Source organism: Pseudorca crassidens, chromosome 14 (assembly GCF_039906515.1).
Source record: "Pseudorca crassidens isolate mPseCra1 chromosome 14, mPseCra1.hap1, whole genome shotgun sequence".
Taxonomy (NCBI): Eukaryota; Metazoa; Chordata; class Mammalia; order Artiodactyla; family Delphinidae; genus Pseudorca; species Pseudorca crassidens.
In genome coordinates, this window is record NC_090309.1 from 90705335 (window position 1) to 90725628 (window position 20294).

Below are 20294 nucleotides of genomic sequence, written 5' to 3' on the forward strand. Positions count from 1 at the left end.
GATTTTCATCAGTGTAATTCGTCATATAGTTCTAGCTGCCATTTGAATCATATGTGATTAAATAATACAACAGAGGTCCTGAGCAAAGCTTTGCTTCTTCTTCTGCCATGGATCTTACAGTTTGAATCTCAGGACTCCGTACCTGAGGATACCTTGGCCTTGTCTTTCTCTCCCATTGTGATAGGCTTCAGTCTTTCCTACCAGATGGAACGTTCCTCAAGAACTGGTTCCCATATTACACTTTCCTCCCACTTCTACAGCTTTGGCTGGAGATTCTTAACCTGAGAGAAGAGTGGCCCCCAGGTGACCGTGACTTTACTGGAACCAGCCGCATACCCTGAGTGTCTGGCATGTGGATACTATATTCCCACCATCAAGAAACACTAGAGTTTCATCAAAGTCAGAAGGATGACTGACCCCCAAAAAACTCAAAATCCTCCAATAGAACTTCTGCATTAGAAACATATTTTTCCTTTCCTTGTATTTCTGATTCACCAGAGTGGCCAATAACTTTTTCATCTTAAAGACAGCCTCCCTCCCCTGGTACCTACTTCCTTTGTTCCTTCCATTTCCTCCTGCACAGTAATACATGTTTCTACCATAAAACACACCTGTGCAGGACAGGGGTAATGCATGTGGCCTCCAGGGCCCAACTGTCCAGGTTTGAAACCAAGCTCCGCCACTTACAGCCCATGTGGTCCTGGACATGTTTCTTAACCTCACAGTGCTTTCATTTATTCATCTGTAAGTTTGGGAGACCTCAATGGCACTGTTGTAAACATTAAATGAGATCGTGCCTGTCACAGAACGGACTCTCAGTAAACGTTATCTCTGATTGTTATGCCACTTTGCAGTTCAGGTTTCCAAATGCCCCTCGCGGCCTCCTGCACAAGACGGAAATTAATCAGGCTGATTCCTGATTTCTTCATTAACTGAATGTGGCTCTTCCATCTGAACAACTTTTTCTAGTATTTTTATGGACTCCAGTTCAGCTGTTTCATCTCGTGGTCTTTTAGGCTCACATCCGCCTCTGTCCCTTTTTTGTTTGTTGTTTTTGTTGTTTTATTCTTTTTTGAAAATTTTTATTGGAGTGTGGTTGCTTTACAACGTTGTGTTAGTCTCTGCTGTACAGCAAAGTGAATCAGTTATACATATACATATGGCCACTCTTTTTTAGATTCCTTTCCCATATAGCCCATTACAGAGTGTTGAGCAGAGTTCCTTGTGCTATACAGCTGGTCCTTCTTAGTTACCTATTTTATATATAGTAGTGTGTATATGTCAATCCCAATCTCCCAATGTATCCCTAACCTCTCTTACCCCCTTGTAATCATAATTTCTATATCTGTGACTCTCTATCTTTGTTTAACATATTCCTTTTAACTGGATTGAGAGAAAATTTCTCTTTTACTTCTAACCATATTCCAACTAACCTATGGGTTTCTCCAAGCCTTAACTGAAATCTTCATTTGTGGGTTGATATCTCTTTCTCTGGATTTATCTATAACACAGACTTTACCATTCATTTTGTAAAGCAATTATTTAATGAAGATGTGAGCACATCCCATGTATGTTGCAATAAACTCAAACTCACAGTGGCCGTGACATTTAGGGCAGCTAATAGGAGACTTTAGTGAGTATTTATCATTTCTATTGACCGAGACTGAATAGGCCAATTCAAAGAAAAGAATATAACTTTTGTGTGCAGCAAAAAATAAAATAGTTGGCATGTTTTTTAAATAAATGGAGTAAGAGCAAGGATTGTTAACTGGCCCAGGTTATAGAAGTAGGAGAGATTCCTGTCATGGTTCACAGAAGTTTTCCAATCACCCACAAGATAAGTGAAATCATTTTAAAATTGGCTTATTCTACTTCTATTTCTATTGCCCTTCAGCTTTTCAAACAGAGTATAATTTAATCCACATTCACTGAGTGATTTCTTTTCATTAAGCCTGTGCCTTGCTTGGAGCATGTGAAGCTACCATATAGTCAGGACCTTAAGACCCCTGTGGGTGAGACAAGTAATTTCAGTGGAAGTTGTGCAGATGGTAAATCACGAGGACAGAGCTGCAGGAGAGCAGAAAGCAGCCCTGCCCCCAGCCCCCGAGGAACAGGGAGAGCATGAAGGAAGGCTGTCCTGGAAATGGAGGTGACACCTCAGCTACACCCTGGAGGATGAGTCAGGGTGAAAGAAGGGACATTCCAGCAGAAGAAAAACGTAAGCTTGGCAAAGATGCTTAACCACACAGCGTGTGCGAGTGAGAGTCACTGAGACGTGCTGTCCAGAGCAGAGGGGACTGGAGGGCGAGGCTGAGAAGGGGCTTCTGGTCCTGTATGGAGAGGCCGGGCAGTGAGCCAAGGAGCGTGGACTGATTGATTTCTATGAACCCACTGAGGGAGTTTAAAAGAGGACAAAGCTGATAGTAACTGTGGTGCTCTGTGGAGGAGAGCATTGAGAAGGGGGACACACAAGGTAGGTGAGCAGTGCAGTGGCCTTTGCTCCTCTAGTTGAGAGAAAGTGAGGCCCTGGACTTAAGCAGGAGTAATGGGACCAGAGAAGATGGGCTGGTTGGAGAACATCAATTAGACCAAGAGTGTGAAGGAGAAGAAAGATCCGTCATGTCTCAGGTTGGTGGGGAGGTTGGTCCTTTGCAGAACTGACGACAGGAAGAGGACCCTCCGTGGGGAGGGTGGTAGGGTCGTGATTAGCTCAGCTTGGAACATGGTGGACCTGAGGACCCCGGGAAACATCCAGGTAGGTCATTTCAGATATTTGGATCCAGAAATATGAAATTCACTGAAGTGTTCAGGACACACTTGAGAATTGTCAGTGCTTAGATGGCAGCAAAACTCTGAGAGGTGATGCCAATGCCAAGGGAGGATGAGAAGAGTTGACCGAAGCAACAGACCTGGGGGAACAATGTTTCCAATGGGCCATGGAGGACGTAGAGGGGGATCACCAAGGGAAGATGAGAAGAGTTGACCAAGGCAACAGACCTGGGAGAACAATGCTTCCAAGGGGCCGTGGAAGACATGGAAGGGGGTTGGCCAAACGCTACCACGGGAGCCAGCATAGGGCGGATTTCACAGAATGTGTCCTTTGGGTAATTGTGCAAACCTTCCAAGGGAAGCTTGACACAAACTCTTTTTAAGGCGTGTAGTAACTGACGATGTGACAGGGAACCAGCTTGTTAAAATCTGTGTTTTCAACTCTGTACATCCATCTTCTGACTGCACGTCTCCATCTGGAAGTCCCAGATTTACGTCAAAACCAAACAAAACTGAACTCATCTTCCTCTCCTAACCTGCGGCTCTCCAGTGCTTCTGGCCCCTGTGAATCTCCATCCTCACTGCCCGTGCGCAGTGCCCTCGAGGCCCTGGGCCTGGACCCCATGCCTGGGTTGTTGCCATGGCCTCTGAACGAGTCTGCCTTCTTCCAGACCCACCTCCCAATCAATTCTTCACATTTCAGCCAAAGGGAACTTCAGACAATGCGAAGTCTATGATCTACATACTTGAAAATCTTTCACGGTCAGTCTGCTTTGCATTAGGACAAAGGTCCAGCACCTTCCCCACCCTCTTTTTCAGCTTATTCCAACTTACCCCATAGGTCTCAATATGAGAAGCCTTCCCTCCCCTCCAAAACTGAGAAGTCTGTCTTTCCAGGTTGAGCCCATAGCAGCCTGTGGTCTCAATACTGCAGCAGTATTTGTGATATTGTGTGCTAACGACACTTTTGTTTGTCAGTGTCACCCAGTAGACAGTGAGCTCATTGAGGACAGGGTCAGTCCTTTGCTTCTGTGTTTTTCCCCAGGGCCTGGCTTGTAATACAGCACATGAGCATTGGGTGAATACTGGATTGAAGTCATGAATCAATGATGATTAAACATTACCCTAATCTAATTATGAGTGGAGCTCTCACAGTGGTTTTATTAACCATTGGCTCCTATGACTCTATGCATTTTAAAGTAGTAGGACGACATTTCTTTTAAAACCTTTCAGAAATTCAGATTGGCTTTCCCCCAATTAGCCAGGATTTGAGGTTTTACTAAATATTAACATTTTTATTTCCATGGCATAAATCAGGAGGCCACCAGAGGACCGGGATTTATCTGTGTGCTTCATTCTAAAGTACCAGTTTTTATTTTTTCAAACCTCAGCCGTATCTTCTCTTTGCACTGGTGTTATTATTAACACCACTACCAGTATTAATCCTTCCTACGTTGTATTAGTATCATTTCATACTTTCTGAAGTGTTTTGATAATTTTTGTCTCATTTTGATCTTCCAAATAATTCATTAGGACTGCAGATAAAGTATAATTATAGACATTACCACACATAGATATCCAAATAGGTGTTAAATGACTTTTCCAAGGACACCCAAATAAATAGTCATGTAGATGAAACCAATATATCTAGTTCTCATTCCATTCGTGTGGCTTCTAAGTCACTGTGCTCCACTCAGGAATGTCTGTACTGTATAAATAACTTGTCACACATGGAAACAATCTTGTCTGCTCTGACTCATTGTTTTGTCAAGTACTTTATTAGGTGGCATTCCTGTTTTATCCAAAAACCTGGGTTCCTTTTAACCAAATAATTTTGAAGATGAGAATATAATTTTCATGTTGAGATTATTCTCATGTTGGTGGTGTTACAGGAAATACCGTTATCTTTCAGACACGTACTTTAAGGTAAATTGTTCAGGAACATGTTTAGGTACAGAGCAAGTACTGCCTTACATTTATATTTGTTGAAGACACAATGCACACCCTTCAGAATTTTAGTGGATTTGAAGATCCACTGCTTCTTCCCTTCCGGTGAACTCTCTCCTGGAACGCTTTCCATCACTGCACTGGGAGGTGATGGGAGCGACAGCAGCACGGTACCAGGTTCCCATCCTGCTGTGCTATCCTGCTCTGTGACTCCGGCCCAGTTCCAGTCTTTATTTGCTCATCTGTGCAGTGCGTTGCTTTCGTAGATGAGCTTTCAGACTTTTTAGCCATGGGTCTCTTCTTTCTAACACAGGAAGGTATACTGATATACAGATATTTATAAATTATGATAAATATGTATGATAGACATGTTTATATGTATATAGTATGATATGTGGGGTTCCTGTGGTCGGGCTTAGGCATCGCCACTGGATCCCCACTCGCCACCCTACCCCCTCCAAACCATGGGGGCATCAGAGATCACAGGGTAAAATGCACCGGACTAGGTGACTTCTCAGATCTTTTCAACCGTTAGCCTTCTCTGAAGCTATTCTCTTGATATGAAATTAAACCTCTAAGAAGTTGGTGGTCGTCATCTCTCCAACACCTCGCATCGTCAGACTTTTAAAAAATTGCTGTCAAGTGGTGGTAAAATAGTATCTCATCTTTGCATATCTTTGATAAATAATTGTTAACAACCTCTTCATGTATTTATGATGGATGTGTTTCCTCTTTGGCAAAATGCTTGTTAATGCTTCCTGCCCAGTCTCTCATCATACTGAGTATGCTTTTCTTATTTATTTTTATGTCTCTATATATTCTTTATGCAAATCAAGAATATGTCTTCCCCTAGTTTATAATTTGACTTTCTCCTTTTTTAAGGTGTCTTTTGATAACAAGTTCTTAATTTAATATTGTCAAATTCATCCATCTTTTCTTTTATTGTCAATGATTTTGGTGTCTTACTTTTTTTCTTACTCTGAGACCTAAGAATATATTCATCTATATTTTTAAGTAGAGTTTCGAGGTTTTGTTTTTAATATTTAACTCCTCAATCCACCATGAGTTTACTTTGTAGAAGATGTAAGAATCCAACTTTATCTTTTACCATCAGATAACCATTTTTTTCTATTCCGTTCATAGGAGTGTGTCTCCTTTTTTCCTCTTTTGACAAGGCTTCTCCATCCCAAATTTCCACCACGTAACAGGCACCGGCCTGTTCACAGATTTCGTCCTAGTTCATAGGTAATTTGCTAACACTCATCAATGCCATCCAGGCTTAATTATTACACCTTCAGAACAAGTCCTGATGTCTGGTTAGCAATCTGTCCCTCTCTGATTTCTTCTTCACAGGTGTTTTACCCATTACTGTTCCATATAAAAATATCAAGTTTCTTACACAACTCATTTGGTATTTTGGTTGAAATTGCGTGACCCATGAATTTGAGGAGAACGGATGTCATCACAATATGTGGTTTGTCTCTCCATTGATTTACATCTTCTTTAGCATCTCTTAATAAAGCTTTATCATTCTCCCTGGACAGGTGTTGCACATCTTTCGTTAAATTTATCAGTTACTTTATGTTCTCTCTTACTAACATAACTGTTTTCTTGAATGATACTCCTGTAAGTTACACAGTACGTATGCAGCCACCTAACTACACCCTGGTCCATGTCTGTCAGTCCTTCTGAGGACGGTGGCAGTGGAAGCGAGATCAGGCCTCCGGTGGTCCCCCTCTACTCATCCTCCCACACTTGGGAGGGCCGCCCTGCCCCCACCCCAGACAAAACCACCACACACAAGCCACTTCTGAACAGCACCCCACCCTACTGTCTTCACGTGTGGGTGTTGTTCCTACAGTGCCTTTTGGAATTGCTCTTGCTGTAGGCTCAGTGGTCTTCCCAGTTCAGCGCTTTGCTAAAAATGAGAACAGAACATTAGTTAACTTCGCAGTAAATGTAGAGAAGGTGTATGGACAATAGCATCTTCGACAATGAAGAAAGAGATCTACAGAGGGCAAGGGATGTGCCTGTCACCACACAGCGGGTCAGGGTCAGGGCCTTCTTCAGAGTCTGTTCTGTAGGACGGGATTCCAACAGCCCTGCCCCAGGGCTTGCATGAATTAATATTTATAAATTACTGAGAAAATACCTGGGACTTAGTACGTGCTCTGGGAGCTTTTCTGTTATCATTATCGTCCTATTACTCTATACTAAATTTGACCACATATATCCAGTTTAATGAGATAAATAGGATATGGATCTAACCTTAGTGCAAGGTATAATTTTGGTGTTACATGAAAAGTTTAAAAAGGGTTTTGGTTTTTAAAAACTGTAGATTACATTTTGGGGAATTGAAAGAAGGTCTGTGGGAGAAAGTGACAATTGAGCTGGGCCTAATTAAGTGAGTAGAATTTAAACTAGTGGATTTAATGGAAAGTAGATGAATTTACGGGAGAGGGCTGGTCTGGAAAATAACATGAAGCAAGAAGCCAGGAAAACATACATTTTTGCAAAGAGTGAAGCATTCCTTCAATGCATCAGAATATGAGTTTTCTTGCTGTTCTTTTGTGCCTAATATCTTCTTTCTGTTATAACTTCCAGCTAAGGTTCTAAATTGTGTGTGTGTGTGTATGTGTGTGTGTGTGTATGTGTAAAAGAGTTTGATAAACCTTAGCAAATTATTAAGGTCTAAAAGAAGCAGCATTTTTATAAGTTCATTAAAAAACAGTGTCAACTGATCCAATTACGTAAGCAAATACAGGATCACATCGGCATAGAACGCAGCAGATAATTATTAGGGAGGAAACAAGACGCCTGCTGCTAAGCCAGGGTGGACCTTTCTCTTCCTTTACGGACAAGTGCAGAGAATCGCACAACGTTACGGAGGTCGGTAAATTCAAGTTGGGGGAGGGGGAGTAAAACCGAGGCCACCTGGATGCATAGTTCGAAATGTCAAGACAGTTTGAGGCAAGTTATCAATTCTATAAAACGGCAGTTGCTTTAGGAAGGGCTGCCTCTTTGAAAGGATTGATCCAGGCAGAGGGGAAGTGAAGTAAGTCAGACAGAGAAAGACAAATACTGTATGATCTCACTTGTATGTGAAATGTAAAAAATACAACAAACGAGTGAATACAACAAAAAAGGAGTAGACACACAGATATAGAGAACAAATTACTAGTTACCAGTGGGGAAAGGCAATCTAGGGGAGGGGGAGTGGGAGATATAAACTATTGGGTGTAAGACAGGCTCAGGGATGTATTTACAACACGGGGAATATAGCCAATATTTTGTAATAACTGAAAATGTGGTGTAACCTTTAAAAAGTGTCTAATTTTTTTAAAAAAATTTAAGGACTTATACACATAAATTACTTAATTAATCAAATGTTTGCCTAAAAAGATACACTTAGGAAGGTGGGAGATATGATTAGACTGTTAAGGTTTAATAATGATATACATTTTAACTTTGAATATATTTGTGACTTTGTACATATGTAACTCTGAATTCTGAACACCATAAGAGGTTTTTGTTAACCTTTTACTTGAACCTTGTAACTATCTGTAATTTGATGAGTTTTTAGAAGTTTATCCATTTCATAATTTTTATTTTATTACAGCCAATGGTCACATATTTTATATGTGAATCTCAGCAAGGCCGATGGGGTGAGTCGTTGAGGGAAGCCTGTGCTTTCCCTGAACCCCAACATTGAGCAAGGTGGGGGCACCTGGGCAGCACCCCTAAACGCTGGTAAAGTCGAGGAGGCAGTAAGAATGCCCAGGGTGGACCTCAGTAGGAATCCTCAAGAGGTTGAAGGCAGTGGGGTGAAACCCTTCAACATCGAGGGAGGATTACTCCGATCTAGATTTTTTCACTCAGATAACATTATGGAAATAGGAAAAAAGAAAGAAGACCTCCCAAGCATCTTTCTTTGGGAAGCAATGGAGGGGAACACAAAATTGTGGCTAGGAGTTTGGGCTCAGGAATCCAATAAGCAATTATACTGTTAACAGGTGAAGAGAGGAATGTGCTGGGCACTGACATCTAAGGCACCACAGAGAAGAACCCAGGACAGAAGAGTGAGGGGCCACGAGAGACACACGGCTCGCACTTTATTTACCAGTTGTCTCTTTTACAGAGGCGTAATTTTTGCCAAATTATTTTTTGTTGCATTGCGTTCTAAAGATACAAATGTAAGTAAAGCATGGTTTACCCGTGAGAAAGCCTCCTGTTTACTCCTGTAAGAATCATACCTCCAAGGGGAGGGTCACAGAAGAGAAAGAAGAGGCTGTAACATCAAAAGGCAGAATTTGTGTCAAAGGGAAGAAAGATGGGATTGGAAAAATGTGGTATGTGGTGAAGAAGAGAAGTAATCGAGTGGAAATCATTGTGGGCTAATCACCCAGGAAACAGACAATTGAGACAAAAACGAGAAAATTCATTTTCCTCATTGGTTTTAGGCATAAATGTTAGTATTCAACACACAAATCTTATTTAGAGTCAAGTCAAAATAAAGATGGGGTTTTAGATGACTATTCTTTAGGAGGAAAAAGTTTTTAAAGAAACGTACTGTGTTGTCTCTGTACTTTTCTTGGAATGCAGTTTTTCTGTAAAAGAGATGAACAGATGTTAGACTTTGGGTGTTCAGTTAAAGATGGCAGACCAAGCACATTAGCTTCTTCTCTCTCCTGAAATCCCACTAAAATGACAGAAGAGTCATGTTTATCAAAAAAAAAAAAAAAAAAGAAGAAGAACAGAGAGGGGATAATGGCGGCCCCATTTAGAGCTGGAGAGCAGAGATAGGAAGAAGTGATGTAGCAGAGCCCAAGGAGGCAGATGGGCTCAGAACCACTCTCAGGACCCTCGGTCCCTCCAGGATTGGCAGACTCAGGCCCCATGGGAGGCAAGGTGAAGCTGGACTAGAAACTGGCAGATTGGTTGAAAGGTTAAAAGCCAAGTAGACAGCAGGGATAATTTCTTTTCAGCAGAAAACTCCAGGTTTACTCTTTGATGGAATAAATCAGAGAGTCTCTTTGGGGAGATGATAGAAACAGCTGAGGGCTGGTTGCTACGCAGAAAGCTGGAGCTAAAGGAAGTTCAGAGATTGAGACTGAGCCCCTCAAGGTCCCTCCTCTAACCTGTACAGCACTTACCGTGTATCAGACACAATCCCGATGACATTACACTTTTAAAAAATAGTTTTATAAACTCCTCAGTGGTAACCACTTTACAAATGAGGAAACTGATACAGAGAAAAGATTCGGTAACTTACCAAGAGCACACAGGTAATAAATGGAAGGGTTGGAATCGAAGCACATGCCGTCTGGTTGCAGAGTCCGACTCTCACCCACTACACACAACTGATGGGCCCTGGGAAGAGCCTGTCAAACATCCTACACAGAAGCCCGAGATCCAGATGCATCGTCCATACGAGCAGGGCCTCTAGGAGAATTTCTGATGCTGCCCCAGGAAGTCTGAGCAACAGACAAGGACCCCGGATGCCTGAGAAAATCCCGTAATATGACAGAGACCAGAACAAGCCAACAAACAGAACAGAAGAGGGATCGAAGCAAATTGGAGGAAATAGAAAGTATGCAAGAGGAAAAAAGAAACTCCCATTAACTTTCTCAGATTATGGGAGACAACTATTGCATTTACTAAATGAGAACAAAATATTTCCTAATTGGAAGAGGGAGAAGGTGATTCAAATAAACAAGAGGGCTCACTTTGAAAGTAAAAATGTGAGTGTTGAAATTTACATTTTAAGAAGTTTCACTAGAAGGGTGAGAAGGTAAAATGAGGCAACGTGATTAGAACAAAAGGACACAGACGCATGGATAAAGATGTGGTACATATACGTGATGGAATATTACTCAGCCATAAAAAGGAGTGAAGTTGGGTCATCTGTAGAGATGTGGGTGGACCTAGAGACTGTCAGACAGAGTGAAGTAAGTCAGAAAGAGAAAAACAAATATCGTATATTAATGCATATATGTGGAACCTAGAAAAATGGTACAGATGAACCGGTTTGCAGGGCAGAAATAGAGACACAGATGTAGGGAACAAACGTATGGACACCAAGGGGGGGAAGTGGCAGGGGGTGGTCGTGGGATGAATTGGGAGACTGGGATTGACATGCATACACTAACATGTATTAAATGGATAACTAATAAGAACCTGCTCTATAAAAAAATAAATAAAATAAAATTCAAAAAAAAAAAAGAACAAAAGGACAAAGAGATGGAAACCGAGAGAGAGACTCAGAGGTTGTCCTGTATGAGCTGTAGCAGTTCCGGAAAGAGAAGAAGGGAAGAGAAGATCCCTGGGTGCTCTGCAGGGCGCCCACCATGATCAGGGAAACAGATCCACACACCCACCCATTACGGGAACATCACAGCACGCGTGGAACAAGGGACAGTCCTAATAATTCTGGGAATGCGCAGCTAGGGGAAAGGATTCTGCAAAGAACCTTCAAGAGGTAGAAGATAACGGAATGAAACCTTCCAACGCCTGAGGAGGAATTATTCCGATCTAGATTCTTGTACTCAAATATTATGGAAATAGTAAAAAAAAAAAAAAAAAAGAACCTCCTTTCTTTGGGAAGCAATGGGTGATGATCCATCCAAGAAAGAGGAAGGCAGGGGTCGCAGTAAACAGGAGATGGAGGAGTGGACTGGCTGGGCTGGAGGAGAAGGGACCATCCAGCCCTTCAGGCGGCCTGACGTAAAACGGCCGGATGGGAGCGCACGGACAGCTCCCTGAGATGTCATCCACGGCCCCAAATGGACACCCAGTGCTTGCTTGCAGTGAAAGGAGGCTACTTAATTGGGAGACTTTGAGGATAAACTCTTGGGAAGCACACAGGACGGATACAAGTGCACAAGCACAGCTGCTGACTGCGGGTGAGGGATGTGGTAAAGCCTACGCTCCGCCGTCCACAGCGTTTTCATAGTCATGACAACGTGACGTTGTTAATGGTCTGACGTAGTGTCCCCCGTGACTGCATTGGGACAGAAGTGTCTGAGACAGGACGGCAGGTGTGTGTGTTGGAAAGCGTCTTCTTCTCCAAGCCTGGAAGTTGACAGATGAACGCTTCTGGGTGGGAAATAGTGCCCTAGAGGAGGGAGAGCTTTTGTTAGGGATGTGAATGGAGGTCAATGTCAAAAGAAAGGGTGAAAGAGTTGAAAACCCTGCCCTCTGGGGAGCTGGGAGTAGAATGTGCGTGGTATTTGGGGAACAGTTTTCCATAACAAGCCATGTACAGCTACCTGACCCCTTAACTATGTATGTGCATAACTTTGGTGAGAACACATAATACATTTTTTGATATGTCATATTACATGCTGTTGTTCCTCATGATGGCTGGGAATTGCAGTCTTCAGAGCACAGACGGTCTGGAGTGGAGGCTGGAGGCTCTCAGCTCCTGGAATCGGAAGAGCAGTTCCCGGAACCCGGGACTCAGCTGCGCTGGGCGAGGGGGTGGCCTGTTTCTCCCAGGAGGAGGGCGCAGGTCAGTCCTCCAGCCACTCCTCCCCGCACTTCTCTGGTGACAGCACATTTGGTGACTGACAAACACTCACCCCTTGATAACAGCGTGTTCCCTCAATAGCTGCTGGATTCCCGGGGGTTTCAACGCTGTTGAGCGAGCGCGGTCCGTGTTCACAAAGACACTAAACACAGCTGTTTCATTGTCTATATTTAAAACCCGTCAAATAAAGATACTCTTGGCTCCCAGCAGAACGGTTCTGTGGGGCTCCAAACGGGCCCTGGGTTGCTGGAGATCCTGGCGGTTCCTGGATGCCCCCGGGTGTGCCCAGGGCCACCTCTCAGCTGTCCCTCCTCAGCCACGTGGCTTGTGGGGCCTGGGTGCACTGCTGATGTTTCTTTAATGTGCAGCCACGTCCTATGTAAGCCATAGATCCACAATGAGCCGTTAGTAAAACAAGAAGCAGAAGGAGTTCTAATAATAACATACAAATTAGCAAGGAGCAAACCTACCTCAAAATGGTCTACACCAGCTCCGAAAGTTACGTTCATAGATCAGATTTCTCATATTGCCAGTCACAATTTCTCTGATACTTGTTTAAAAATGGTAAATGGAAAAACATAAAGATAACCCCATTTATAATATGTTATATTTGGAGAAGTACTTACAAATATCAGCCTAGAATATTCTCTTCTACCTCACTATTTGGAAACAAATTTTAAAAAGAACAAAAGGAAGATGGAAGGAAGGGAGGGAAGAAACAAAGAAATCTGGTTTCCCTTTAGCCCCAAATGCAAACATCTCAAACAGGAGGTCATTTATGTCTATTTTTCATGACAAGATAAATTACTACATTTCAATCTATCTCAATACATAATCAGTCTAAAAACCAACTATGATGTAATCAATCATTCTTGAATCGGGGACAAACAATGCTTTTTATTCACTACATAACTAATCTAAACATTAAGCAATACACACGCTTGTTAAATGGGGAAATTCAAAATTGGCCTTATATCATGAATATTAATAAAGGTAAAGTTACAATGAATTTTATAATGCAGCCATTTAAAATGCACTGATCTAAAACTGAGTTTTTACTTAAAACCACTTCTTTACTACATGCTACGACATACTATGTTAAAATGAAGAAACGATTTGGGTTCCTGAGAAGGGACCCCAACAGCCCCAAACTGAAACCCGGTGTGGGCATTCCCCAAGCAGTCCCTCACCCCCGACTCCCCACGTGCCGAGCGCTGGTCGACACCACGAGATGCTGGGCAGAGGTGTGTTTGATGGTTTCGCTCATCATTGGCTCAGTTGTTCAGCCTGGCAGAATCTGCTCAGCAACTGTTCGTGTCTCCATGGTTGCGTCGTGGGCTACGAGCCACAACTACTGAGCCTGAGCTCTAGAGCCCGTGAACCACAACTCCTGAGCCCAGAAGCTACAACTATGGAGCCCGCAAGTCACAGCTACTGAACTCGTGTGCCACAACTACTGAAGCCTGTGCACCTAGAACCTGTGCTCCTCAACAAGAGAAGCCACCACAATGAGAAGCCCACGCACCGCAACGAAGAGTAGCCCCCGCTTGCTGCAACTAGAGAAAGCCCGCGCGCAGCAACAGAGACCCAGTGCAGCCAAAAAATAAAAGTCAACATCATCAACACACATAGCTACAAAGTTTTTTGTGTGTGATGAGAACTTTTAAGATCTACTCGCTTAGCGACTTTCACATATACGACACAAATGTACACAGATGTAATGCTGTACGTTACATTCCCAGGACTTATTGATTTTACAAATAGACGTTTGTGCTTTTGACCCCATTCACTGGTCTGGCCTAGCCCCACCCACACCCCTCTCCCCTGCCTCTGGAAACGACCAGTCTGTTCTCTGCATTATAGAACATTGTCAAAACTATAGAAATGGAAGGCAGATTCGAGGTTGCGGGAAGGGAAGTGGGTGAGCTTATAAGAGGGTGGCCACACTTGTGGTGACGGCGTTCTGTGCCTTGGCTGTGCGGGTGTACAGTGGACATACACAAGTGATCAATTCGCATACAATTAAACACAGACATGCACGGGAGCACAAGTAAAGCAAGATCAGTGGAGTGAATGGGTGTTGATATCCCAGTTGTGACGATATCTTAGAGTCTGGGGAGATGATATTACCAGGGGCAGTGGGTCAAGGGCACATGGGATCTCTGTATCATTTCTTCCAGCTGCACGTGATCTGCAATTATCTCAAAACAAATAGTTTAAAACCAAGTAAAACATGTACGATAATTTCACATAATGGCCAGTGCTATAAAGAAAGCCCCATGATCCTCATCTGAGTGATGGTGGATGAGAGGAAGGTGCAGTAAAGCTGTACCCGAGGACACAGTGGGGCTGAACATCTAAAGCCACCCCCACCTGCTAGTGTTATTTGCGTCATTTGTGTTTTGCAACTAAGCTACCTGCTAAACACTTCATATGAGAGCTCATCTTGGAAATTCCATTACAAACGATCGCAAGCAGCATATGTGACAGAGAACTGTAGACAGCCAGAGCCACAGGAGCATAACGCTTCCTCTTGTACCTGAGTAATTGAGAAAAGGTGATGTCTTATAAGATCACGTCACTAAGGGACTCAGTCATTAGTAGACGGTTCTGTGGAGTCTTACATAATGCGAGGTGTTTTGTTCAAAGAATCATCAGCTCAGTTTTTCATTCATTTTTTTAAATTCTGCCTTAAAGAAGAAATTTCTATTTTACATCTCAGTTGTCTTAAATCAAAATATATATACATTTACTAAGAAACATCAACTGTCTTTCAAGGGCATTTAACCTGTAATCCATCCGTTTTTAATCTACATCTGACAAATGACTCCGGGGTGAAAATACCTCTTGGAGAAGAGGTGGTGTCTCCTGCTGCCAGTCACCATAAGTTCCCTTCTTCCAAAAGTGGGGCAGAGTGTCTTGTATTTGTGGGTGAGCCCCAGCTCCCCGTGAGCTCAAGGGACCAAGGAAAGGATCAAGGTCACTGTCGCAAGGATCCAGACACAGCAATATTTGGAGGAAGCTCCATGAAGGCTGAGAGGAGGGCATTGTCCGTGTGGGGAATGAGAAAGACATTTTCAACTCCCTGACTTATCCGTGAACGTGGGCATGGAGAACAGAGGATGTGTCAAATACAACTTTGTCCACAAAATTCGATGTTATAGACCCTAATGACTTTAATGAAAAGCCTGTCATTTGCCCCTCGCGGGTGAGCCCGGTGGTCTTTGTCTTTGCTGTCTTCCCAGAACCCCACGGAGCCCCCAGAATGATGGGAATCCATGTGATGAATGTACAACACATTATGAAATGCTTAAAACGATAGAGGTGAATTTCTAGGATTACCAGAAAAGTAAAACATGTAAATTAATATAACAATATTTCACTAAAATGTGATTTTTTAACAGTGTTGGCACTATATCAGATAGAGTGGCTTTGATCATTAATATCCAATCCTTTTCATATATTTTCTAATCGCTTAATTGTTTTGCTTTGTGTTGGTTTGTTTATAAGATTTATTTAAATTTGTCTACTTGATGTTCTTCATATGATGAGAATTAAGATGCTTTTTCATAAAACCTCTGCACTGAATACCATTCAAACCATTCTTAGCCAATTTAGTAACATCTCAGAACATCTTCAGAATAACTGTGCCCACTAAGTACATATTCACCATAGAAGATTATGCACAAAGGCCATTTTAAACACTGCATTTTGTTGTTGCTTTATAGTTGTAACAAATGAAAATTTTAAATGAATACTTAAGAGGTTGAATTTTGTTTTCCTTTTTCATTAGCAAATAAGATGTCCTTGGAAAACCTTTTATATGGAAAGGACCGTAGCTTATTTACTGCCTTTTGAATGGACAAGGATAAAAATAAAAACACATCTGACAAACTATGATGATAAAAGCTCTGTATCGACATGCAGATACATCACTATGCTTCCCTAATTAACTTCTAAATATTTCATACTGTCTTAATACTTTTCAGACTCAATCAAAGATAACTTACACTTAGTTTTATTGAGAACGTGTTAACAGTTTGTGTAATCTTTACATCACAAACAGCAATTTAGTTATCTAAAGAGATTTTTCTATAAGGAATCATTTATCACAAATCAGTGCATTGTGATACGATCTCCAGGTCCCCCCGTAGTGTCTCCGTGTGTTTGTGCACCCAGCCTGGCTGTCATCCCCCGTCTGTCCTCAAGCACAAACCTCCCTGGTGATTAGACCCGGCAGGTAGGATCCTTGTCGCATTACGATAATCAACTGCATTCCTCTGCCTTTTTATTCTTCCCTAGAGTGACTGCATCTCGTGGAAGAGGAAAAATGTAGTTATTGGATCCAATCGAGTGTTTGTGTCTCTGAAATTATCAGCAACACCCCGTCAGGAAAGGTTCTGTTGGTCCACAGACGTATGGCGATCCAAGCAGCCACATAAAGGTAATGACCCCGTGTCCTACTTCAGGCTCTACGTGCAAACAGATGTTTGTCTATTACCTTAACAAGAATTCCAAAAAGCACAAAGACAGGTTTGCGAATAGAGGATTTTGTATTTGATCAAGAGTTCAACGTTCCTAATCTTAATAAACAAACTCAGTACAGTCAGAATTTATCATCTATTACTAAACATAGACTCAAGTAGTCTTCTTTTATCCAGTTACAACATTACCCCCAAAATAATTTCATAGCCATGTTAATAGGTCTGTTCACCCCTTGGCAGTTGTACAGAGGCTGCCTCGTGCAGAGTCCCTTTAAAATCAGATCTCTCTCTCCACTATTAGTCTATTAGGGACCCTTTATCTTTAAGGAATTAAGCACTTCTTTAATTAGGGCCCATTTGCATAGCCCAAGGTCCTCATAGGTTGCTGTCAATTACTGTTGGTAAGCCTCTCTCAGTGTTGCTGTGAACCTCCAGAACCACACTCCTTGCAAACTTCCAGTTATATATGGCTAATGTTCTTTTTTAAGAATTTTAAAAATTGTGGTAAAATATATAGAACATAAAATTTACCTCCTGACCTTTTTTAAGTGTACAGTTCAGGAGCGTGAAGTACATTTACATTATGTAGCTGTGCGACTACCATCGCCACCCATCTCCAGAACGTTTTTCATCTTCCAAAATTAAAACTCTGTCCCCATTAGGCACTCACTCTCCATTTCCCCCTCCTCCCATCTTCTGGAAACCACCATCTACTTTCCGTCTCTGTGAATTTGACTGCTGCGGGGACCTCATTGAGGGAATCATACAGTATCTGTCCTTTAGTGGCTGGCTGATTTTACCAGCATTATGTTGTGGCAGGTGTCAGAATCCCTTACCTCTTTAAGACTCAAGAAGATTCTGTCGTATGTAGAGACCACATTTAGTTTATTCCCTCTCTGTCAATGGACACTTGGGTTGCGTCTACATTTTGGCTATTGTGAATAATGCTGCTATGAACATGAGTGTGCAAATATTTGTTTGAATCCCTGCTTTCAGTTTGAATCCCTGCTGTGTATATACCCAGATGTGAAGTTGTTTGATCCTATGTTAATTTTTAACAGTAAGGAACTTCCATACTGTTTTCAATCACAGCTACACCATTTTGCATTCCCACCAACGGTACACAGGAGTTCCAATTTCTCTACATCCTCACCAACGCTTCTTGTTTTTTGTGTTGTTTTGTTCTGTTTTGTTTTTAATAATAGCCATTCAAATGGATGTGAAGTGGTATTTATTGTGGTTTTGACTTGATTTCCCTAATGATAGTAATGTTGAGGGTCTTTTCATGTACTTATTGACCATTTATATATCTTCTTTGGGTAAATGTCTATTCAAGTTTTTTGCCTTAATCAAGTAGTTTTGTTGTTGCTGTTGTTGTTGAGTGTAGGAGCTGTTTATGTATTCTGGATATTAAGCCCTTATTAGATAAATGTTTTGCAAATGTTTTCCCGCATTCTGTGGTTTGCCTTTTCATTTGGTTGGTCGTGTTCTTTGATGCACAGAAAATTTTACTTTTGTTGTAGTCCAATTTATCTATTTTCTTTTGTTGCCTGTGTTTTTGGTATCATAACCAAGAAACCATTGCCAAATCTAACATCATGAAGATTTTCCTATATATTTTCTTTTAAGAGTTGTATAGTTCTAACTCTTATGTTTAGTTTTGGGTTTTGATCCATTTCAAGTTAGTTGTATATAGTGTAAGTTAAGGGTCCAGCATCATTCTTTTGCATGTAAGTATCCAGTTTTCCCAACACCATTTGTTGAAAAGACTGCCCTTGCTCCATTGAATGGTCTTGGCACCCTTGACAAGAATCATTTGACCATATGCACAAGGGTTTATTTGTAGGCTTTCTATTCTATTCCTTTGGTCTGTGTGTCTGTCTTTATGCCAGTACCACACTGTTTTGTTTACTGTAGCTTTGTGTAAGTTTTGAAATCAAGAAGTATGAATCTTTCAAATTTGTTCTTCTTTTTCAAGATTGTTTTGGCTATTTGGGGGTTCCTTTAGGGTCCATATGGATTTTAGCATGGATCTTTCTATTTCTGCAAAACAACAACATTGGGATTTTGATGGGGATCACTTTAAAACTATAAGTTGCATGGCTAAGTTTCTTAATCAGACAGAAATAGAGGTTTCAATGTTTTATGGTAGTGAATTTTCCTACCCAATTTGAGCATGTACCATTACCTTAAATAAATTTTTTTTCAGTGTGAAAAATATTAAGATTTTATTTTATTTTTTCTGATCCTGGTATGGAGAACAATAAGTGATTGTAGGGAATGTTAACTATAAAGTTTTACACAAATCTGCACTGAGAATGAAGAGACAGTTTCTGTTGAATTTCTTAAAACTCAGAATTTTGAAATCAGTAATTCCTTAGTAGAAAATTACCAATTTCATGGAATGTTTCACATAGACTTTGCCATCAAAGGTAAGCTTATCTGGCATTCAGAAGTTCTTTATTTATAATAAGAGCCTAATACAAAACTTAGGTATGATGAGGCATCACTCAAGACCATGGTCAATATTAACAATGTGGAGAGGCACAGTATATTTGAATGAGTGATTAATCACATTTCTGTGTCATTTTTGAAATAACAAAACCTACCAACGATCGAGCTCCAGCGCACACGCCAGCACTGGGCAAGCACTAAATTCCTCCCCAATTCTCCTAGACTGAGAGATTATCCTTCCCACTTCAGAGCTCAGTAAAGGGAAGATTAGAGAACGTAAGTGACTATGTTAAGATGACATAATTAATAAGTAGCCAAGACAGTAACTGCACCAGACTCAGGTGGCTGACAACGGAATTTTGTTTAGAGATCTACATTTGACGCAAATCACTAATTCCAAGAAGCCTTCAAATTTCAATCTTCAATCCAAGTCTATTTCTAAACCAAATGAAAATGTTCAGAAGTTAGCAGTAGAATAGATAGAGCAAGAAAAGGACTCAAAGGAAAGGTTTCTTTCACAACTACCCTTTCTGTCCCAGATACAAAGGGATAATTGTGTATTAATCATTATGTTCATCTGTTTCCCATTTTTTCTACACTGTTGAGTGCCTATTTTGTTCCATGAGCCCTTCTAGACTCTGGAGGTATAAAACGGGTGAGGCATGGGCACTGTCCTCAAAGCATCACAACGACGTGGTAAGGACCAAGAGTAAACAGGCCTGAAGGTCCTTCCTTCAGGGCAGAACACCTGCTTGGTCCCTCCGCCTTCCAGAGCCGAGCATGTTTCCCGGCCCTGTAAGGAGTTCGGTCGCTTCTCATGGTATCAGCAGAGGTCTGGGTAAGATGACTTGGGAGGATGGAGAAGAGGTCTTAGCTCTGATTAGAGGGGCCAAAGATGTCTTTGCAGAGGAAATGACCCCAGAGCTGGGCCTCGAAAGATTAGTTCATTAGATGGATGAATTGGGAGTGACTTCCCATGTAGGAGAAAAAGATAAAACCCAGAGATGAACTCAGGGCATAGACATAGATACCAATAACTTGGCACACACAGCTGCTTGTTAGGTCAAAGGACTTAATTCCTCCCGGCTTGGGTTTGGTGTTGGTAAGGCAGT

The 20294-nt window shown here is 41.7% G+C and overlaps 1 protein-coding gene across 24 annotated transcripts in view; it reads left to right on the forward strand.

Moving 5' to 3' along the window:
* Positions 1–20294, forward strand: part of MYT1L (myelin transcription factor 1 like) — a 411946-nt gene that overhangs the window by 200770 nt on the left and 190882 nt on the right. For all 24 annotated transcript variants that reach the window (XM_067703799.1, XM_067703798.1, XM_067703801.1 and 21 more), the window contains one exon: positions 16547–16688. The gene's annotated coding sequence lies outside the window, so the exon portion shown is untranslated. The remainder of the gene's footprint in view (positions 1–16546; positions 16689–20294) is intronic.